General features: G+C 38.9%; 1 protein-coding gene and 1 pseudogene across 1 annotated transcript in view; one reads left to right on the top strand and one right to left on the bottom strand.

The window, feature by feature from the left end:
• LOC129775821 (zinc finger protein sens) overlaps positions 1–24,839 on the bottom strand; it is a 379,673-nt gene that overhangs the window by 345,992 nt on the left and 8,842 nt on the right. The window lies entirely within an intron of this gene.
• LOC129774491 (DNA damage-binding protein 1-like) overlaps positions 5,188–24,839 on the top strand; it is a 36,373-nt pseudogene continuing 16,721 nt past the window's right edge.

The following is a 24,839-nucleotide window of genomic DNA, read 5'->3' as shown; positions in this document are numbered from 1 at the left end:
AAAAGTTATTTGAAAGGATAGAGAATATTTTTATCCATCTTCAGCCAAATTTTCGTTGGCCGGAAAAGAGTCTGAGAAAAGGTATGGGCCAAAATGTATACAAGTTGTAGGAGGGAAATTAACAAATTTTTTTTTTATCCAAAATATATATTTTTATTAAGGCTCATATGGCGTCAACCTGACGGGGCCGAGAGTTCAATATTTTGACAATGTTTGCCTTATAACTATGTTAGTAATATGTAACCGATTACTCGCGGTTGGCTCGAGGTTAGTATTACAAGTGTTCTCATAATTGGTATGTCGCAGTCTTCGATGCTCTGTACGTGTGCCCGACACGGGATACTTCCTATTGGGATGCAGCTGACCATTAATCAGCAACGCCCCCCTAGTCTGTACCCCATATCTAGCGTGGTGCGTCTTCTCGAGGAATCCAGGATAGAATGGTCACTAGCCGGCGCAATCATCAGCTCGTGTAGAGTTGTCATGAGCGGTACAACCTTTGGCTTTTGTTGAATCATCAGTGGACTGCACAACCTTTGGCCCGTGTATCTGTAAAGAGTGTGTGTATGTATTGCCGCGACTAAGTAAAAGTTTATAAATCGGATAGGAGGGATACGAAACAGGGACACAACGAAGGAAACATCATTAAACGTTGACATCGGCGTTTCTGAGGAACAGGTATAGATGAAGCAGAAGATCAGGATCCCGGCTACCTAAGCTATCCCGGACGGGGATATCCGATTGTCTGCCTTGTGCTATCAGTGCTCTAGAGAGCTGAGAGCGAGCAGCATGGAACCGGATACACGACCAGACAACATGCTCGATGTCGTGGTAGCCATCGCCACAATCACAAAGATTGTTTGCTGCGAGCCCAATGCGATAGAGATGCGCGTTTAGGTTGTAGTGATTGGACATAAGCCGAGATATCACGCGAATGAAATCACGACCGACATTCAATCCCTTAAACCAAGCTTTCGTCGAAACCTTAGGGATAATCGTGTGTAACCAACGACCGAACTCATCTTCACTCCACATGCGCTGCCAACTAACGAGTGTGTCCTGACGAGGAATGTGAAAAAATTCGTTATAAGCAATTTGCCTTTCAAAAAGTGTGCCTTCTGAAGCGCCCACCTTAGCTAGCGAGTCCGCTTTCTCATTCCCCGGAATCGAGCAATGAGAGGGAACCCATGCTAAGGTAATCTTGAATAATTTTTCGACCAAAACACTCAATAGATGTCTTATTCTTGTTAGGAAATAAGATGAGCGTTTATCAACTTTCATTGAACGAATTGCCTCTATTGAGCTGAGACTGTCTGAAAAAATAAAATAATGGTCGATGGGCAATGTTTCAATGATCCTTAGTGCGTAGTATATCGCACCCAGTTCAGCGACATACACGGAACAAGGATCTTTGAGTTTGAAAGCGGCACTGGAATTTTCATTGAAGATGCCGAAGCCAGTGGACCCGTTTATGAATGAACCGTCAGTAAAGAACATTTTATCAGATCTAACTTTCCCATATTCTGCCGAAAATATCGGCGGAATAGAATCGGAGCGTAGATGATCTGGGATTCCATGGATTTTTTGTAGCATGGACAGATCAAAATTGACAGAGGAATTGCAAAAGTATGGGAAGCAAAATTGGTTGGAGATGCCCGGTGAAGGGTGCACTTCATGGGTAAGGAAATCATGGTACAAAGACATAAAACTTGACTGAGGAGTCAGTTGGAGTAGATTTTCGAAGTTATCAATCACCAATGGATTCATAATCTTGCAACGGATGAGAAATCTGTAGGATAATTCTGTGAATCGAAGAGTAAGCGGGGGTACTCCTGCCAAGACTTCGAGACTCATCGTATGTGTCGAATGCAAACACCCCATTGGTATACGCAAGCAACGATATTGTATTCTCTCCAGCTTGAGAATATAAGTTCTGGCAGCTGATCGGAAGCAAAAACTGCCATATTCCAACACTGATAATATCGTTGTTTTGTACAACTGAATGAGGTCTCCTGGATGGGCGCCCCACCATGTTCCGGTTATTGTTTGGAGAAAATTGATTCTTTGCTGGCATTTCTGTTTCAAATACGCAATGTGTATTCCCCAGGTACATTTAGAGTCAAAATATACTCCAAGGTATTTGAAAAACATCGAGTGCCTGATCGCTTTGCCGGATAGGTGAAGCTGGAATTGGGCGGGTTCGTGCTTCCTAGAAAAAACGACCATTTCGGTTTTCTCCGTAGAGAATTCGATACCCAGCTTGAGAGCCCACGTGAACAGGTTGTTCAGGGTATCTTGCAAGGATTTTTGCAGAACGGCGGGATTAGTACCCGTGATGGAAATTACTATTAACAAATTTATCGAAAATAAAAATAGAACTTTTTTACACTCGAAAAAAAAAATGGAGGAATAGAGTGCGAAGTCAAAATTTTAAGGCGATTTTTGAAATGCTTTAATATCGTGAAATGTCAACGCCTGAAGATGGGATATAAATCTCTTTAAAGCATAATTTACATGGATTTACACGGAATATTTTACAGAGAAATTTGGATTGTATGTTGATGTAGTGGATAAAAATGTCGGGAAGAAATAAGAAATCGATTTCTTTCTGTTTTTTCAAAGATAGCAAATCCAATTAACGTTAGCAACTATCTTTCATTTGAATTCTATAACGTTGTTGTGGACCATTCAGTACTGAGATACTATTGTATGAACGAAAAATTTCGAATTCGAATTTGATAATAAATAGTTCAATAAATAATCATCGAGAAAAACGATTTTGATAACTCTAATAAATTCTATACATCCAGGATTTTTTATGCAGGGGATAGAATTTTGTTATACTTTGTCGCGGTACACCATAGTAAATGTACTTTCTCAAATTTTCATTTCCAAGCCTATTGGGAATGGAGAAAAAAGGAAAACTCATTTTTTCACTATAGCTCTTATAGTGAATCATATAGAATTACTATCTGAGAAAAATCACCCATATCTATAAAAGGCGTAGGAACACATTAAAATACGAATTATAGTACTGAATAATAGTACTGAATCTCTAAATGCAAAGAAAAACCAACATTTCAAGATTTTTTTAAATATTTTATTTTTTTAGGAATTTATTTTTTGATTATATTTCTCGATATATCACAGTAAGATGCACTTTCAGTATTTTTTTCAATTTTTTATCTCAAAGCTATTGAGAATGGCGTGCTAAAAATTGAAAGGTACGTTTTTCACGTTTTCAGATAGGGATTCGAAAAATAGTCAAATTTTCTATACAATTGAAATTTTTACTTCCTATTTACTTTTTACGTCAACTCGTACAACTCGTGAACGTTTTGGCCAATATATTTTCTCATACCCTTTTCGGACCAATTAAAATTTGGCTAAAGATGTATGAAAATATTCTTCATCCTATGAGTATTATCTCGAAAATGTTTTTTGGGTCTTTTCAAATAACTTTTTTCAATTTTCTTTAAATTAATTTATTTCACCCATACAAGTTGTACCAATGAAAATTTGGCTAAAGATAAATAAAAATATTCTTTATCGAATGAGTACTATCTCGAGAATGTGTCTTCGGTCCTTTCAAATAACTTTTTTAATTTTTGTTTTTAAATAATTGATTTCTCCCATACAACTTGTTTTTTATAAGTTCGTTTATTTTCACAAGTTCAGTTACATAAGTTGAAGGAGCCGAATTCTTAACTATATTTTTATAACTATATATAAACAATTTCCTAATTCTATGGTTAGTAATGTAGAAAACCTCTTATTCGCGGTTGACTCCCTCCCATACAACTTGGCCTATAACTTTTCTCAGACCCTTTTCCGATTAATCAAATTGCGGCTGGAAAATAGGTGAAATATTTCTCTATCGAATAACTTCGATAACTCTATTCGAACAACTTGAAGGTTGTTACTTGATAAACAATCCATTTATTTCAACTGAAATAATTCATTATTCATTAAATCCAGCAAGACGTTGAACAGAAACTTGTGGTCCCTGGCGTTTGTCTTACATATTTCTTCCCGGTCCTTAAAGTGTTAAAACATCGCAGAGGTTGGCACGACTGAAAGCGGTGTGAACGAACCCAGACGAGTTTTATCTGGCGGTTCGAGATTGTTCCGGTTGGATCGAGTCGGGACTCAAAACTAGACGTGTTCTCGACGAATCGGGAAAGCAAAAGTTATTTCGTGGAACAAAATTCCCTTACTATCAAATCCCTTCACAAAATGTGAGTCGCACTCCGTCTAAGCAATAAACGCTGAAATCCCAAGAAGAAGGACCCCTGAAGACAACGCAGCAACGAACCGGATCTAATTCTCCGCCGGAAAATCGAGCCAACGCGAGCTGAAGTAAGGAAGGATCATCGGTGGGTCCAGACACTTACACACGACACTTGTTAGTACCCTGTAAAACAAGTGAGGAGCTAGGGAAATAACACAGGAAAGAAAATACAATAAAAACTTTGTCTTGTTAGGAAACGTAAGAACGTGGTGTGTTCCCTTTTCATAACCTGACTAGGCCAACGAGGGCCCTGCTAGGACCTAGCAGGCCTTAGTTAAAAAAAACTATTTCTTCGAGGGCAATGAGAAAATTTGAGCTCTTTAGAGTTCCTCAATGCACTCGCAAAACCCAGTCATCTAGCCGAACCGGTACCGAGCTGCTTATAGCCCAGAATGACCAATTAGTTCGGCCTACGGAGATAATAAAATTCATACTTTATCACAGCGGAGACAGGTCTCCGCGCACAATGAACCACTTTTTTGTGCACTGGTTTGGCTCAGCCACAGATTTAAAGCAGCTGATAAACCTCATAACGAAAAAATAAGTTTAATTGGGCGAACTCCTTATTCTTCTTTCGAGACTTTCCGTCTCGTTGGCGCTTCCAAGGTTCGAGTGGAAGGCGACGACTGACTCACCGACGGACTGCCTATCTTTGTGTCGACCTAGTTCCTACTGCTCATGCGCATATTCAGATGTTTGTTCCGCTGGTCACCACTCGGGCCGATCCCACGATTATGTTTCCTGCCAAGGATGACCCTCGGAATCGGAATTGCAAACGCCAACTGAGGCACAAATATTAAATTACAGCGCGGTAGCAATGTAAGTCGCCTCATAAAACAGCGCAAAAAAAACAGCCAAGGTAACCCTGTAAAAACTGCGCAAAACTTGAAACGGAAATGGTCGATGGCGGAGCGAAGTCTTTTCTGGGTGACATCAACGATGGCGGTGACTGCGACAGCGACAAACCCGTTTCCGACAGAGGCTGCGCTGCGGTCCATTACGCAGACTTCCTCTGCGCGTTTTGGGTCGTCTCGTCATCAATCACCACCGGAGGTGGCACCACACATTTGTAACCTCACAAACACACACACACAAGCAGCCACACATAATCTGGTCGAATTGATAATCGCTCGCATGAGAAAGAGGTTACCCGGCGGATGGTTGCGCCGCTATCCGAAGGTGATTTGAATGATTATTGAGGAAATTCTGACACAACCCAACCTTGCGTCGGAGATTTGCCTTAGCGGAGAAAAAAAATGATGCACTACTCTGCGTAACATTCCCACACTCAGCATGTGATGTTTGCAACGGCAACACAAATCTTGAAACAAGATCTCTATTAGTATTTTTCCGCCGCCGAGCAGCGGCATCCTTTCGGCTGTCAGTCATCTCCGTAAATGATAAACAAACCATAACAATAGCATAATCCTTACGCTTGATCGCATTTCGCTCACGGATAGGCCATCAAACGAACGGACGTCGAACGAAAACGAGAGCTAATCACTCGCAGAAAGTAAAGGCCTATTCTGCCGATACCGTTAACATGCGAGCCGATTGCCCGTTCTCGGATTTCGAAGACCAAAAACCCCAACAACACCAGTGGCAGTGAAATTGATTAGTTCGAAGGAAAGGCACCGTGCGTGTGTTTTGTTGTTTGTTTATTTGCGCTGTTTTTTTTTTGGCGAAGGTATCTCTCTCAACTTTGCAATTTTCTTTCCAGCTGAAGGTTGCGCCCGGCTCGAATGTGCATTTGCTTTCGGGGTCAGCTGGGGGAGCAAGCAAGCGGAGCGCCTGTCGGCCAAACTGTGGCATTGGGGAGGGGGCGAAAGAAAATAATTAGCTCGAATCTTTAGTCTCGAAACGGCGCACGGCATTTGGCAGAGGAAAGCAAAACCACTCGCCGAAGCTTGGGGGAGGTTGCCGAGAGAAACGGGGTTATGGTTTCCGAGAGGCAAAAATCGTCTCAAGGTTGGAATGTGTTTTGTTTTTTCTGCTGCTACTGTTCCTAATCCAGTGCCAGTGCCGCAGCCTTACGTGTGTATCTCTTGGATCTGTTGGCTTCTTTCTACAGTGTTTTTACCTGAGTCTCTGAGGCTGGCGAGAAGAAGGTGAAACTGTGCCTACACAGAGCCAAAAGCACGCGTGACACTGAACGGAGAGAAGCACACTTTCGAAATTATATATTCTGACGCTTCTGGGGCTTCTGGAGTGGATGGGGATGGTAGAATAGAGCCATATAAAATGCTTAACAGTAGTTTTCTTTTTTGTTGCACGTCATAAGTTTTCTAACGAGCAGAATCCAGTCGGGGAATGCGGGTTACCTATGGATGGAGATGTTTAGAAATGATTTGTAGATGATCATAGATGCTTACTGAGTGTTCTCTAGAGATTGAATTGCATGTTACCTAAATAGGTTGCCTGCGTTCCAATCAGTATCGATTTGGGCTCGAGGAGAAATGAGAGAATAATCATGCCAGCGTTAATCAGTAATCTGGCGGCCGACTAAATATAAATAAATAATTGATCAACAATACATTTTGCATCTGCAATATCAATAATGTCGGAATTCAATCTTGAAAACCAATATTGCCACAAACGATATTTGCCCCATACACATAAGAATCTTATTTGATAGTTTAATGCTATTTTCATTTGTTCTAAAAATAGAAAAATTGCGGAAGATGAACAGAATGCCGCTTTGAATTGTCCATAGTTGAGCAGAGGAGAAATAGATATGAACAATTTTGATTCTGATTCTATGACATTTGTCTGAATTCCATTTAAACGAATGCAGCATTCATCTGAATGTTGCATTTACTCAAGAATAACGTTTACCCGAATGTAAGTTTTATCCGTGCTATTTACCCGAAAATACACACGTTTTGCTATTAGAAGGTATTTTTTTCATATGACATGTGATATTATATTAATACAACTTTAAAAAATAAATAAATAAAAAGCGCCTTCTAATAATTAAACGTTTGTATTTTCGGGTATATAGCCCGGATAACACTTACATTCGGTTGAAAGCTCATTCGGGTAAACGTTATTCTTGAGTAAATGCAACATTCAGACGAATGCTGCATTCGTTTAAATGGAATTCAGATAAATGTCATAGAATCAGAATAATCATAGAATATCAGATTATTTTCTGACACAATTCTCGTTCAAGATTTTTCAACCACTTGCAAATAACATGTTTCTCCGTTACATGGAATAAATGTTTGATACAGAAAATATGATAGTATAAAGACAGCCCTAAATCGGACAATTCCTTCCTCGAGTTTTGCTCTTATCAACATATTCGGCAATCCAATTAACAGGATAGCTTCTGAAGATTATTGTTCCCCATCAGTAGGATATTTTCGTATCCAATATTGGATGCATAAAACCTTGTACCTCCAACGTAACGCTCTCGTTTTCGAAGTCCCCCAAATATTCATTTATTCATTCATTCAGAATGGATTCAGATTCAACTTCAAACAAAGGATCACTGAATCAACGATAGTCCTACGTCACCATTGCGGTTATACCATATATATAACCCACTTTCTGTTTTTTTTCCAAAATTCTGAAAAAAAAATAAATATACTGCTCATGTTTGCATAGCAGAAGTAATCACCAACACCATTAGTGTTGCATTTTCGTGTGCTGAAGGGTGAAATGAACAAATAAAAGCACCTTCTTCAAAAGTTTTGAAATGTTTGTATGTATGGGAGCAGACATCACTTTCTCTCAGAGAAAACGTCAGCTTGGAAAAAAAAAACCAAACGATGTCAGCGGGGATCGAACCAGTGCCGGCTGGAATGCAAGCTTGTTCTACACGACCACGCTCACATAGACAATGGTGCTATTGCACCAATGCGTGATAATATTACACTTCATTATAAAATGATGTTGGAAAGTGTTTTCTAAGAGTAAAAAGCAGGACATAAACGTGAATCTTACCATTTCCGGTCTAGGCCGTGTATGTGGCAAAGTATGCAAAAAGCTTTGATGCGTCCTTATTTGCAATGTGTCTCTTGTTTCGCTCACTCATTTTGTTCTTATATAGCAATAGCATGTATATTATATAAATGATATACAGGTCGGATTCGATTATATACAGACTCGATTATATGTGATTCAATTATATACAACTTTTGACTCGATTGTATACAGTTTAAAACATATTTCTTTTATGTTTAAAATATGACTTAATTCAAGAAATAAATGTAACCATTCAACGTTAAAGTGGAATTTAAATGGCTATGATATGTACAATGGGGTAAAAATAGTGATTTTTGAATATTTTCGGTGATTTTTCGTTTTTCAAAAAAAAATCTCAGATTTCAACGTTTGTGACACTAGTAAATAACGTCTGAATGAGCTAATATTTTGCAAGTCCTAGAATGCCGATTTCTGACAATTTTTTTTCGAGATGACACTAGATCTCGACGTTTCGTGCAATTTCAAGACATTTGACATAAAAAAAAATCGAAAACCCTAATTTCCTTTACTCCCCCCTTGGGTGATTTTTCGATTTTCAAAAAACTCAAACTTTGATCGCTTTGCGTCACTCTCCCTATGGTTCGATAGAGCTGAAATTAAAGCTGATAGTCTTTTCTGAAAAATATTAGAATTGCGAAAAAAAAAATGGATTTTGATTTCGTAATTATTTATTGTACTAGTTTTTTTATAGTTTACATGGTTTCGGGACCAAGGATGCTATATTTTTTAATATTCTTTCTTGAAAGCTGAGATTTTTTTACATAACATATCCAAAAATTAGAGATTTGTTGTTTTTCGTTTTTAAGCTATTTTTTTTCGAATTTAACATCTTTTCAGTCTTCGTTCAATATATCTATGCGACTAGAATGGATGTATGCGACTAGAATTCAATCAATTGGCAAATGTATATTTTTTTCAAAAAAGCAAATTGGCTTTAATTTGATATTTCGATTATCTGAATCGGTTCAGTAGTTCGAAAGTAATACATTTTTTATCAGAGTCATTTTTTGGACCATCGGTTAACTTTGAAACATTATAACTCAAAAACGATAAAGAAACGCCTCTTTATTTTAGACATATGTTATGTGAAAAATCCTCAGCTTTTCAGACAAAATATAAAAAATATAGCGTCCTTGGTCCCGAGACCATGAAAACAATAAAAAACGAATACAATCAATAATAACGAGAACAGAATTCGAATTGTAGTAATTGTAAAAAAGACCTGGTAATTGACTTTAATTTTATATGTCAATAGTCAATTAGTTCAAAAGTTATGAAAAAGTTGATTTTTCGGACAACCCTAAGATGGAAATGGTCACCCTACTGAAAAAATTAAAAATACGGGTCTAATGTTTTGCGATAAAGAACAAAACTACCACTTTCCACGCAAAGCTGAGAACCACTATATCGGTTTCGCATGGAATGTATATGAGCTGACTCACATCGTGTTGACTTGAAATCGTAAATAGTGCCTTTCTCCCAGCCGTTCCTCTGTCTGTGATTTTTTATCTTAATTTGATAACGCACCCTATTAGAAGTAAGAATATATAACGCCCAAATTTAGTTCAATAAAGTAGTTCCTATTATGATCCCAATCTGTGCGTTTTGCTGCTACGTGCTGCACATCAGAAAACACTTCGGAGAAGTGCAATATTATCCTTGAGAGAGGATACCGAAAGCGGTACTTCTTAATCAAGTGTAAGGTCCATAACTATTTTCAGTTATTATTGTTTTAACAAATTGTGTGTTGTCGATGTCTGTTATTCCGCTAGCATCATCAATGAAATTAGCATATGTAACGATGTTTTTTAATAATAAATTTCTTTTTCTATGATTGATATGATTGATATATCGCAATTGATCCTCACAAAATAGTTGTTGTTATTGTCCTAATGTTTCTGACATTTTGCGCTGCATTCTTGCCCAAGCTGCCGCAACTCGAGGGCTTTCGCTCAATTTGTGCACTAACGTCTCTTCAAATGCATGAAAATGCACACAGCTCGCTTCATCTGGCCGCTGCATAGTGTGCATCAGTTTCCTATGCTGTGTTCCTCGTTCACGATATCTCGACGAGATCATCCCGGTTTGCGTCTATGTTGCGTCTTTTTTTTTATTAATTCGTTTATTTTTGCAGGCTCAGTAACTTAAGTTTAAAGGAGCCGAATTCTTAAATATAATTTTATATATATATATAAACAATTTTCTTACATCTATGGTTAGTAAGGTGGAAAACCGATTACTCGCGGTGTACTCGAGTTTAGAAGGGTGACATATTTTTAGGAGAAGGATGGGGTATAAGGAAACTGTAACAATGTTGATGAACACTCAATTCTTAAATCTGTTCGTATATCTATAGTGTTTTTACATTTCAACTTATTCTACTATTTATAGAAAGGGGACGAATTACCCGCAAAGGAAGGAAAGGAGGGTATAAGGACATAGGGACAATCACACACGAAGATCGATAGCTTTAAGGAAAACATATATATGGGACATGTAATCAAGGTCTAACCGAGCCAACACATCTCTCACCGGCACATTGGGCTGTCTTCCTCGGGCCCGAAGGGAGACTACTAAATTCGATCTGGCGACAAGATACAGCTCGCACGACCAAACAACGTGCTTGATGTCGCGATAACCTTCGCCACAAACACAGAGATTGCTGCTGGCAAGATTGAAACGAAAGAGTAGTGCATCTAACGAACAGTGATTGGACATGAGTCGGGAGAAGGTGCGAATAAAGTCCCGACTCAATTCCAGACTTTTGAGCCACGGATTGAGGTTAACCTTAGGGATAATCGAGTGAAACCAACGGCCAAATTCATCTTCATTCCACTTGCGTTGTCAGTTAGCGATGGTATTTTTGCGGACTAAAGAATAAAATTCATTGATTGGCGCTGATAAATATCGCCTTCAATTGCACCTACCTTTGCTAATGAGTCAGCCCTCTCATTACCCGGAATTGAGCAATGTGAAGGGACCCAGACAAAAGTAATGACATAACAGCGTCTGGATAAAGCTCTCAAAATTTTTCGTATTCTCTCAAGGAAGTACGGCGAGTGCTTTTCCGGCCTCACTGAACGGATAGCTTCGACAGAACTAAGACTATCCGTTACAATGTAATAGTGTTCAACAGGTCGTGAGGCGACGCTGTCCAGCGCCCAATGAATTGCTGCCAATTCAGCAATATACACTGAGCAAGGATTCTGAAGACTGTGTGAGGTGCTAAAAAATTCGTTGAACACTCCAAATCCTGTGGACTCATTTATAGTGGACCCATCAGTAAAGTACATATTATCACAATTGATACCCCTATATTTTTCATCGAAGATCGTTGGAGCGATCCTCGATCGTTGGTAATCTGAATATCCATGGATATCTTGCTTCATGAACAGATCAAAATATACAGAGGAATTGATGTAGTCAGGAAAACAAACACGGTTGGGAATATACGAAGAAGGATCAACCTGCATGGAGACGAATTCATGATATGAACTCATGAATCCGGAGTGAAAATTTAGTTCGATCAGCTGCTCAAAATTTCCGATCACCAAAGGGTTCATGACCTTACACCGGATGAAGAACCGAAGAGATAATAAATTGAAGCGATCTTTTAGTGGGAGTACGCCTGCCAAAACCTCGAGACTCATGGTATGCGTTGAGGGCATACATCCCAACGCAATACTGAATACGCTCGAGTTTAATGAGGTGTTTTTTGGTAGCTGATTAAAAACAGAAACTGCCATACTCCATCACTGAGAGAATAGTTGTTCGATACAACATTATAAGATCTTCGGGATGGGCTCCCCACCAGGTGCCGGTAATTGTACGGAGAAAGTTTATTCTTTGTTGGCATTTTTTACTCAGATACCTAATATGGCCCCCCCAAGTACATTTGGAGTCGAACCAGACCTCAAGATACTTGAATGACATAGCATGCGTGATCGGTTTACCCAAAAGTTGAAGCTTTGGTTTTGCTGGTCTATGCTTCCTAGAAAAAACCACCATCTCTGTTTTCTCCGTGGAGAATTCGATCCCTAGCCCAATGGCCCAGGTTGAAAAATTGTTCAAAGTATCTTATAAGGGTTCTTGCAGGTCGGATTCGTTTGATCCTACGACAGACACCACTCCATCATCTGCAAGTTGTCTTAGGCTGCAATTTTGTGTAAGGCAATTGTCAATGTCGCTTACATAGAAGTTGTACAAAAGGGGGCTTAAACATGAGCCCTGGGGGAGGCTCATGTAAGAGACCCGACTTACTGCCGAATTTCCGTGAGAAAAGTTCAAATGTTTCTCACAAAGCAAGTTATATAACATATTATTCAATAGGGGCGGCAGACCCCGAGAGTGTAATTTGTCTGACAAAACCTCTATTGAAACAGAATCAAAGGCCCCCTTTATGTCCAAGAATACTGAAGCCATTTGTTTTTTTTCCGGCGTAAGCCATTTGAATTTCTGAAGAAAGCAACGCAAGACAATCATTGGTCCCCTTGCCCCTGCGGAACCCATATTGTGTATCTGAGAGTAGGCCATTCGTTTCAACCCAACGATCAAGGCGAAACAAGATCATTTTCTCCAACAATTTCCGTATACAAGACAGCATTGCTATTGGGCGGCACGAATTGAAGTCGGACGCGGGTTTTTCGGGTTTTTCAATAGCTATAACTCGCACTTGTCTCCAATCATCTGGAACAATATTATGCTCCAGAAACTGATTGAATAAATTCAACAAGCGATGTTTCGCCACATCAGGGAGGTTTTTCAGCAAGTTGAACTTAATTCTATCCGATCCCGGAGCAGAATTGTTACAAGAAAGGAGAGCAAGAGAGAATTCTACCATCGAAAACTCGGAATCAAGATCGCACCTATCTTGTGGTATACCTCGAACAATTTTTTGCACAGGTGCGGAATCAGGACAAACCTTCCGTGCAATATTAAAAATCCATCGATGTGAATATTCCTCGCTTTCATTCGATGAAGAGCGATTTCTCATGTTTCGAGCCACTTTCCATAATTTTTTCATTGACGTTTCTCGTGATAAACCTCCCACGAAATTTCGCCAATAAGCACGTTTTTTCCCTTTGACCAAATTTTTGAACTGATTCTCAAGGGCTGAATACGTTTGAAAATTTTCAGGGGTTCCACGTTTCCGAAAAGCTGTAAATGCATTCGATTTATCCTGATAAAGCTTGGAACATTGGCTATCCCACCATGGATTGGGAGGCCTTCGACGAATAGTGGAGCCTGGGATGGGTTTCGTTTGAACGCGAACCGCGCTATCATATATCAAACGAGAAATGAAGTTATACTCCTCCAATGGAGGCAAACCATCTCTAGAATTGATGGCTAGAGCAATCGCGTCCGCATACTTTTTCCAGTCAATGTGTCTTGTGAGGTCATATGCCATGTTTATAGATTCAGAAGAATTCGACCCAATGGTGATGGAAATTTTGATTGGCAAGTGATCACTACCGTTGGGGTCCTGGATTACATTCCACTTGCAATCTAACGATAGTGAATTCGAGCAAAGCGAGAGGTCAAGAGCACTTGGGTTAGCAGGAGGTTTAGGTACACGTGTTGTTTCCCCAGTGTTTAAAACGGTCATATTGAAGCTGTTACAAAGGTCATATATCAACAATGAACGATTGACATCGTACTGTTCCCCCCAGGCAGTTCCGTGAGAGTTAAAGTCTCTCAAGATCAACCGTGGCTCAGGAAGGAGTGAGCACATGTCATCAAGTTGCTTGCGGCAAACCGCATGTTGCGTCTTGTTGCGACCCGAATTGAAGAGGGTATTTTACCACAGCGTGAGCTGTATTATTCAGTTGAAAACTGATGGTGAAAATTTGTTTGCTGCGTTTATTATCGAATCCGGCGTCACCACACACTCGATTCGGTTTGGATTTTGTGTTGCCGTTCTGTGAAAGATGCTTCATAGCATAATTTGTCAATTATTTCCTTGGGAGTGATGTTTTTGGGAGCGTTGGAGACGATATTTAGTTAAGAGATACAGAAAAACTATTTCGATATTAAAAATATTCAGTGTTTCATTGTCGCTCTAGACAGCAATCAACAGTACACGTTAATACTGAGGCTGAGACTTAATTTCAAAATTTTATTGCTTCACTGATTTGGGACTGGTTTGCGCCGCTTAGTGCAAGCTAAAATTGCACTTATTCTGTATATACTATATATACTATATATATATAGTATATACTATATATATTTACTTCTTATTTCCAAGGCCGAGAGACTGAGATGAGTTTTTTAAATCGGCCTTTTTCAAGGCTATAGGCAAATGAATTGAAAAATTCCAACGCCTGTACAATTCAAGACAACATCCAAAGGAAGTGAAGGTAGAAGGAATTGTGTAGATTTATTTTGACATATGACTAAGTCTTTGATTTCTATATAGGGGGGTAACTCTAAGACAAATGTAACGATTCGTTAAGAGTTTTCAAACGCATATTACTCAAAATCGATATTGCTATATATGTCGTGTTGTAAGCAATTTTTTGCTTGAAACACAAACAGAAAATATAGTTAAAACAGTTAAACAATTTGACGATTGAAATGAGTAGGTTTTTTATGTAAATCGATGCGTCTTCTGAATTATTCTCCATTAGCCGATAATAGGCATTTATCAGTTGTTGCAATGTATGTTGTCCAATAAATTCGGCGAATATATAATTGATTAATCTATATATATATATATATATATCTATATATATATATATATATATATATATATATATATATATATATATATATATATATATATATATATATATATATATATGTATATATATATATATATATATATATATATATATATATATATATATATATAGATATGAATGGATTTCTGTCTGTCTGTCTGATTCTATCTGACTCGGAAACTACTGAACCGATCAACATGAAAATTGGTATGTTGGGGTTTTTGGGTCCGGGGAAAGTTTTCGTGATAGTTTGAGACCCCTCACCCCTCTCTAAGGGAGGGCTACCATACAAATTAAACACAAATTTCTACATTACTCGGAAATTAATCATGCAAATTAAACGAAATTTCACATATGGAGGTTTTAGAGTGTAACAAATGATTATATGATGGTTAGACCACCCCCTCTCTAAGGGGGGGCATACAAATGAAACTCAAATTTCTGCATTACTCGAGCAAATGAAACCAAATTTGGCATGTGAAGGTTTTAGGGTGCAATAAATGTTTTTACGGTGTTAAACACTACACACTTGTTAAACACTTGTGTCCGACAGATATAGCCGATCTGGTATTTACAATATCATCTCTTTGGGCGACTGGCCGCAATAGAAAGACAGACGACCACCAAAGCCACGAAAAGGTAAAATAACACGCCTATATACATCTTTTCATCGGTTCCGACCAATAACACCATGGTTCAGGTTCCGGCCAACTTCCGTAAGACCGCCCAGCGCTTCATTTACGATACTTCATGAAACAACTCTGCCTCTTCCTGTCGAGTATACACTAGTTCTTCCGGTTTATTTAAAAGCCTGTTAAGCCCTGACCGAGCTAGGGGACCAAAGATGAACTTTTCGTCTGACTCACGATAGTCCCTGCGGATCAATAGGGGACTTTTATAAAAATCATTTTCCAATTTTGTTGCTGTCGCTTCCAGTTGACACTCTCTAAACAAAAAGCCCAATGTCGGTGCGATGAAACCAGCTCAACGTATTAATCTTCGGATGCATTAGAAGCGCTCTTGAACAGTCTGCCAAATAAAAGTTTTTTTTTTTTGAGGTTCATCCATTTAAGAAAATCAACATGATAAAATTTGGTATTGAAATATCACAGAAACGCGGGACATTTTCGTTTCTTTTGCCAAATGCGGGACGTTCCGCGGGACGGAATCTTTGGCGGGACTGACTTCTGGTCAGTTTATCCTAAAACTAGATTTGAAATTTAATTCATTGATGCATAACCTCATGGAATGGGTTATATTCCTCTGAAATATACCAAATAGCTCGTAAATAACGATTAAAGCTGAAGCTGAAGGTAGTTGCAATGAATAATGACTACCATACTAAAGGTGAAATCCTGAAATTGATCAACTCCTTCAACATTGAATTGAAATATCGTACGTACGAATATAAGTTTGAATTAATTTTCATACATTCGCTAAACTACAATAATTTTTTAAAGAAATTAAACGCATTTTAGCATACCTTTTTACTCCCGTGTGATACTATGACTTTATCTAAAAAGAATGTTTCGAAAGATTGTTTTCGACTTTCAAAAGTAGTGACGTACGAATTTGAGTTTGAGGCACTGTATGTTATCCATAACATCACTACATTCAAAGCGACTTGACCAAAAAAATGACATTACGGAGTCTTTTTTTTGTTTAAAAAAACCCACTCACGGTTACAAATCAACACGTCAACCAATCACTTCTCTTTACTCTAAGCCAAGAGAAAAACAAAATACGAAGAAAAGCTAATCCGGCGCACGCAATGGATCCGATAATTCACGGCCATTCCGCGCCGGTCTTGGTGTTGCATTGTTACGCGAGAGTGTTTGGCCATTACACTTTTTACCTCCAATGATCATCACATACACGCACCCACACACACACACAGAAGCGCTGAAAATCGATAGCCCCCTCGTTCACCACCGCCTGTCATTATTTAATTGTTCTTGCTTCGGAGCAAAACACTCGTTCGTTGTGCAGCAGATCAATCGGCGATCCGATCGTCGGCAGCTGCGCGAAGTGCCAAAGCCAAACCACACAAACGCTTTTGTGCGTCATAATTTGCGCGATTTCAGCAATCACTCGGCCGAACGGCGCGACGGCGGGGCCTTGAAAATGAGTGAATTTCTCAAATCACCGAATCGGCCGGTGACGAACCCAATTCCCCTTCTTTCCCCCCGGGGCACTGTTTTCCGATAGAGAAACCGTTCGATTCTTGGCCATCACCAAACTTCTGAGATGACTCTGTGGATGGGGGCGCCGTTGGAGAAACAGCGGCAAAGAATGGTCCGGCTGATGATCGAATTTTCTTCGCTTTGCGGGTCATTCCATGGCCATTCAAATGATGATGATGATGATGATCATGATGATGTTGCTGCTGCTGCTGTTGATGGATCTATTGTTTGGGAGAAAAATGAAGTGAAAATAGTTGGCGGTGGCGGTGGCAGAGGCGCAGAGGCATGCGAGGGTGGACAAGAGAAATATGTGCGTTAATAATGATGCCAAAAGTGGACCACCAAACAAACGACGAGGGGACGAGGGACCCCTTGCAACTGTGTCTGTATGTTAGAGAGCAAGTTGGGCCGTGAATACCTTCTCCTCTAGGCGTGCAATTATCGCTCGGTTCACTTTGGAGGCTTTGTGAGCAGTTCAATTGCACGCAGCTTAATGGACAATGGTGGGCCCGAAATTGGTTGCCCCACGAAGAGGGCTAATTACGAATCTCTGGCTGGCCTTAGAAGACGAGACCCGGCTACCAGGCCACGAGTCTATCGACGGATTCGGCCGCAGGTGTGTGTGTGTGTGTGCGGCGGTGTGAAGGCGGGGGAGGCTTGAGTACGAGAGAAAGAGAGTTGCTTGCCTAAATTTGGGTAATATCAATTTGCTTGTAAGCATAGCTTGCCGGGTAATTGCCTTATTTTATACAGAAATTCAGAAATATATTTGCTCTCGCCGGAGCTAACACGTAAGTTAAATTGACGTCATTTTCGCTGTGAGCAGGACGTGTCGTAAGTAGCTCTCTAGTGGCGGCCGGGAACATAATTGCGGGTGGTGCGAAAAGGGTTTGTGATTTCGTAACCTTGGTTTCCGATTGAACCTGCAGAATGTTTTTTTTTCTGTTGCGTTAGCCCCTTCGAACAATTTTTCTATTTGCACAATATTTTGATCAATATTCGTATGGTTGTGAAAAAAAATCAGCCAATATATTAAGAATCATGAATTATTTTTAGTATTCAATTAAACAACAATAATCTGCGAATGAAATTCACAAAATTCACGCTAAGATTATGGGGATTAGAAAGCGTTTCTGTAGACTGAGATCTTCACATTTATATGATTGTAGGTTATACCTTAAATTTGTGTCAGGATGGTTAATACCCAAATCGGATAATCTGAAGAGTCTTAAATAAAGTTTTAATTTCACGCAAACATAATGGTTTTCTTTTTTCCTCTTTCTGGAAACAAATTATTCATCGTTATTTTCCAGTCAGGCGACTCATGAGCCGACTTTTGTCACTTCCGGTCACTATTTTCGTTACCATATTTCAACAATTCTTCGTCTGGCGATGTTCGCGATGCTATTTTGAACTATTGGAATTAAGGATTGTTAGGAGGATTCACTTACTTGATTATGAATGGGACTCTGTTATCCTAGTACACTATATCACATTTTTTTATATATATTTTACATTATATACTAGCTAACCCGGCAAACGTTGTTCAGCCATGTACATTATTTCTAATGAATATTCTGATTATTAAATAAAAAAAAACTAATGTGTCGTAAGTGTTTTTGAATGTTTTAACGATCTATAAAAATAAACGAATGAAACGATTTGAACGAAAGTGTATTTGAGGTTTATACGGACGGTGTGCATTTTCATTCGATGAACAAACGTGAACGAAAAACGTTGCATATCGGTGCGGAGCAATTCAATCACTGCAATCAAGCATTTCATGGCGTATTTTCCCGAGTAAATATGATTACGGTCCATTATTTTGAAAAGATCATACGAATATTTGGGGATGGGATCTATCACATACTGATGAATGGATTGCTATAAGCGATGAACGCCGACGAAAATAGAAAGAAACAAACCATCCATTTCTTAATTCAATGCATATAAAAAATGTGAAATGTGAAATGCTAAATATATGTAAAAAAAAAATAAAATTATTACTCGAAGTTATTTGGATACTTAAAAGACATAGTTCTGATCCTAACTTTACTATTTTTCTAAACAACCTCGCATTTCCGTCAAAACTTTATTCATAAAACAAAATTATTATCAGACACAACTTTCGTTAAGATATTTCCCAATTGCATATTATGTGTTACTCTGTTACATAAAACACATATTTGATACGGGAGAGCTTGTTTTCAATAATAATTTCTGTTTTAAAAGCGTGTTTGTAACACCCGAAAATCTGTTACCATCTTCGCTTCGGAGAAATGAACACGAAGCTCAATGTCGTTTATGTCGAATTGCGTGGCAAGACTGCCACATTTGCACAATTCGGTTGGACTTGAGTCGGACCGATCTGGAATTTGAGAGGGAATCACACTCTCGATTTCCTCAGAGCGTATTTTGTCCACTAATCATGCTAAATATGTGTGTATGAGGCAATCTTCGCTTCAGCCATCCAACCGAATTCATCTATCAACGTTTGGGACCGAATACGTGTAATGTTGTGACAAAGCTCATTGAAGACATCATTTTCTGTTTGAACAAATGTGCTGTAATGTCATGAAAAAGCATTGCGTTTTGGCCTGGCAATAGCAAAGGCTGTGTCGGCGTTGCTCATGACAGCGTCTCGCAAGAGGAATTCGCAGTCGATTGCTCTCTACCTTCGTGTAAACGTCGCTAATGAACTGTTGACACAGTCAGCGACATCGCAGAACGACGTTGTCCTGACCGCGTAGAATCGTCGTATAATACACAGTGTTTGGATTTCGATCAAAATCGAATGATACACAATGTGTCATGCAAGTAACCTCTCACGAACATATAACCAAATATGAGAGAATCATTCAGACACTTGTATGGATGACAGTAATCACTTGTGTTACACTAAATGATTAAACCAAGAGAGGAACGAAGACTGTTGTTTGCATATTCGAGCTGTATCAAACATCGCAAACCATTTTCGAAACCTGCATACAAGTTTGAACCGCATATATCGTCACGCTCTACTATAGCGAAACCCACTGCACAGACAAGTGCAAAGCAATAAATGATACAAGAAAAATTACGTCATCATTCGGTCACCATTTGCGGAGAGCAACGAATGGGAAAAGAGAGCGCTGTTGCTAGTAAAACTATGCGTTCTATATGAATATACATATTTTAAGGGATAGCGGAGTTAAAAATGGAAAATATGATCTGTCTACTCTTCCCTTAGCCTCTATCGAGCTAAATAATCATATAGTTTGCACTCTCTGAGACTTAAAAATCAGGATCTGCTATATTAGCTGAATATGAATCATTCGCTTTGCGTAGTCCGTACGATCCTGCTGTTTCATGATGCATGGAGAGGTCGATATGCATATGTTAGAGGCAAGGAAGAAAATAAACTTTCTGCACCGAAAGCGTACATGATGGTTTTGCATGCGTGCTGGTGTATCATGAAGTGCGAACCGATGCAGAGTTGTCTCGTTCTCTTTTGTGTCGTGATTTGCAGCACGTAACAACAAAAGAATGCCGCTGGGGGAAATGATTTGTGTATGATCATATTTGAACGAACTAAACCGATTTTTTCAGTGCATGGATCATTTGGCGAACACTGATAATACACATAAAAATCCTTCGAGCTCTCCTCACTCTCTTATTTATTTCGTCTCCTCTAACTTTATTAATTCAAAACGAGAATTGACGGTCATAATGAATAAAGTAATTGTGGCGGGATCTCGTTGTTTAATGTTTATGCAATATCTGTCTTGTCTCTACAAAACGGCGAGGGATTTTTCTTCAAAAATACATTCAAGGCGTGTTGCTTGACATAGAAATAGCTAACTAATTAAAATGACGCTAGTAATATTACGCTGAGAAAGCGAAATAAAAATGTTAGTGCCAACAGTGCCAACGAAGAAGAAGATGGAGAGTGTCGTATGGATGGTGTGTGTCGACCTCGAACTTCAGATTATTGTTTTTCCTGTTGTTTTTCGACATTGTGTGATTTGCAGAATTTTCAATAATTCACTGTACTCATTCATAAAGGTTTCCATCTTGCCGGCCTGGCCTGGCGAATTGACGTTGAAATGTGTGGATGAAGGATCGATGAAACGGACGTAGCGCGATCTGTCATTTAACAACGTATATAAATTCGTTCTGTTTGATAACAAAATGACAATTAAATTATTTGGATGGTTTTTTTTATTCAAAAATACCAAAAACGCAATTCAAAATTTCGGATCGGGGTAAAAATTTCGGGTTATATGTGTTTATGAAGCAAAATTTGAGAAGAAAATTCAAAAATTAAACTATTCAGAATTTTTTTCTGCATAGGACCACCCTAGTCGGTATTAAATAAAAGGTAATCGGTCCTTAGCTGTTTTATATATAGTTTACGACCTATTCTCATGCCTATCATTTTTTGTGCATAATTTCATACAAATCGTTAGAGCCGTTTCGGAGGAGTTCGAGCACGAACATCGTGACACGAGATTTATATATATATATATATATATATATATATATATATATATATATATATTTTGCTTTGCTTCGTACGCCAGAGCTTTAGAGCCTTAGAGAACAGTCTTTCGACGTCAACGCTACTGCAAGCAGCAGAAAGAAAAGCTCTAGCATATCTTGGAACTTGGGAGCAATGCTTAGACTGACCACTGCATATTTCAAATACGTAGATCTTACTCTTACACGGTCAGTATCAAACTTGTTTCGATATATCCACACAAATCTCGATATCATAATATAAAATAATTATCAGGAAAAAAAACAGTTTCAAGATTTCTTGTAGAAAACTTGATAATTGATTCATTCTAAACGAAAAATTTAATATTTTATCGATTTTTTTTATTCAAAAATGTATTTATTTCTCCCTTAAATGTAACACTTTATTTGCTGCACCTATGTATGTAGTTCCACACAGTTTCGTATTCCCAATTAAAAGGACGAATATTCGTTATCCGGTATCCAGCTAAACCCCAATCTGTTCGATCACTACAAAACATGTATTTAAAGGGTGTGTCACATCAAATTGCATCACGGAAAAAACGCTGTAGAAATTCGCCCAGTAGACCGATCCTTTTGAAAATTTTAGACAGTAAAATAAAAACTATTAAACAACTTTTGGCATTTTCTTTTTATTCATACTTCGAGCCCAAGCCCGTATGCTCGCACCTTCCTCTTTACCCCGTCCATAAGATTCTGTACAACGTCAGGTTGTAGTTCTTTTTGAACAGATATCCATTTTCTCTTGAAGTCCGCCTCCGTTTTGACAACTTTTGGGTTCTTCCGGAGGGCCTGCTTCATAATCGTCCAATATTTCTCTATTGGGCGAAGCTCCGGCGCGTTGGGCGGGTTAATTTCCTTTGGCACGAAGGTGACCCCGTCGGCTTCGTACCACTCCAACACGTCCTTTGAATAGTGGCACGAAGCGAGATCCGGCCAGAAGATGGTTGGGCCCTCGTGCTGCTTCAATAGTGGTAGTAAGCGCTTCTGTAGGCACTCCTTAAGGTAAACCTGCCCGTTTACCGTGCCGGTCATCACGAAGGGGGCGCTCCGCTTTCCGCAAGAGCAGATCGCTTGCCACACCATGTACTTTTTGGCAAACTTGGATAGTTTCTGCTTGCGAATCTCCTCCGGAACGCTGAATTTGTCCTCTGCGGAGAAGAACAACAGGCCCGGCAGCTGACGAAAGTCCGCTTTGACGTAGGTTTCGTCGTCCATTACCAGGCAATGCGGCTTCGTCAGCATTTCGGTGTACAGCTTCCGGGCTCGCGTCTTCCCCACCATGTTTTGCCTTTCGTCGCGGTTAGGAGCCTTCTGAACCTTGTATGCACGCAGGCCCTCCCGCTGCTTGGTCCGCTGGACGAATGAACTTGACAAATTCAGCTTATTGGTGATATCCCGGACCGAACTTCTCGGATCACGTCTAAACTGCTTAACTACGCGCTTGTGATCTTTTTTCACTGACGGAGCATCCATTTTTGCCGTTCTTCATCTTCCGGTCGATGGTTAGGTTCTCGATGTATCGTTTTAGTACTCTGCTGACCGTGGATTGGACGATTTCCAGCATCTTACCGATGTCCCGATGTGACAACTCCGGATTCTCGAAATGAGTGCACAGGATTAATTCACGACGCTCTTTTACGTTCGACGACATTTTTCCAAATTTACGAAAAATTGACAGTGAAGCATGGCCAACGTGATCTATACACTCTTATCTGATTATAAGCGAAAGCTGAAGATATAATTCCTAAAAATTAAATTTCTACAGCGTTTTTTCCGTGATGCAATTTGATGTGACACACCCTTTATTACCATACAAAGCGTTGATAGTTTGAAGAAAATTTATAAAATGTGCTCGAACTCACAAATTTCGAAACACTCGAAATCACACTGAGGAGAACGACAATATTATGATTAGTGAGCTGTTTAGTGCAGTTTTTATGTGAACTTTTATGCTTCCACAGTAGCTTTTTATATGAACCTAAACAATAAAACAAATAAATATGGAAATACAGAAAAAAAAACCAAAGTTTGGTTTGTATGACTGTCTGAAGTTGAAATTTGAAGAGTCACACTTGGTCTGTTGTAAGTTTCAAATGATAGAGGAGGTTGATCACAGCAAATCTGGATAATTAAATAACTACAAACAAATATTTTCCTCGCGATTTTTTCCTCTTAATCCACATTTCATTAGGTGAGAGATACACCTGAATTCCATGTAAGATGAAGGGGATCAAAAACTATGGTTATTCATCATTAGATTGGAGTTTTTCTTCAATGCTATAACAATCCAAAAATATTCTTTTTGTCGAATCCAAAAATGTGAAATATGAAGTTAAGTCCAACTTCTAGTTTCACCATACATCATTTGATTTGAGTTTTTCATGTAACAATGTAACAAAATAGGAAATTATAATTTTATCGCTCTCGATTCACAAAATTTTACGATGTCCTCTTATAACTTTATACTCAGAATCGAAAAAAAAAACAATCTAACTTTTTTGCAGTTTTACACGATCTAATCTGAACTATAATGATGTAAATTTATAGTTTGTCTTCTATATAATTATTGAAATCAGAGACTGAACCTTACCTCTTATCTAATGTTCATCATCAAAATGTTAGTCGAACAATTTTTTTCCTTCCCCTAAGCGCGGCCCTGGTTTGCATGTATTGACGATTTGAAGGTTTGCAGTTTTCAACTTAACTATTTACAATTTCTACACTAACTATACATGTTTTGAGCCCTTGAGAGTAAATCTACTGATGTATATCCCTCAACACGTTGAGCCCCGCGTCGATCCTTGAGGGCTAACACTGAATTCCTCGTCTGATTTACGCCAGTCTCATCGGACCGACAACATTCTTTCGTTTAGAGAGCGAATTATTACATAGGAAAACTCAAGGATATCCTGTGCTTATACACTGCGTTTCACAATTATAGAACCACTCAATTTTTCCAGAGTTTCTAGAGATATGTAAGAAGTCGGTTGCATTGAAGTATACAGTGTAGGATATAATAACTATCTTCATTCATAAGCCTGGCCATTTGAACTTTATTGTTGTGTTCAGGCGCGAAACATTAAAAAAACTGAAATTCCACTGTTTCATAACTATAGAACCAGATGGAAAAACTCT

The sequence above is a fragment of the Toxorhynchites rutilus genome, chromosome 3 (assembly GCF_029784135.1).
Source record: "Toxorhynchites rutilus septentrionalis strain SRP chromosome 3, ASM2978413v1, whole genome shotgun sequence".
NCBI classification, from domain to species: Eukaryota; Metazoa; Arthropoda; class Insecta; order Diptera; family Culicidae; genus Toxorhynchites; species Toxorhynchites rutilus.
This window is presented reverse-complemented; position numbering and strand designations above follow the sequence as displayed.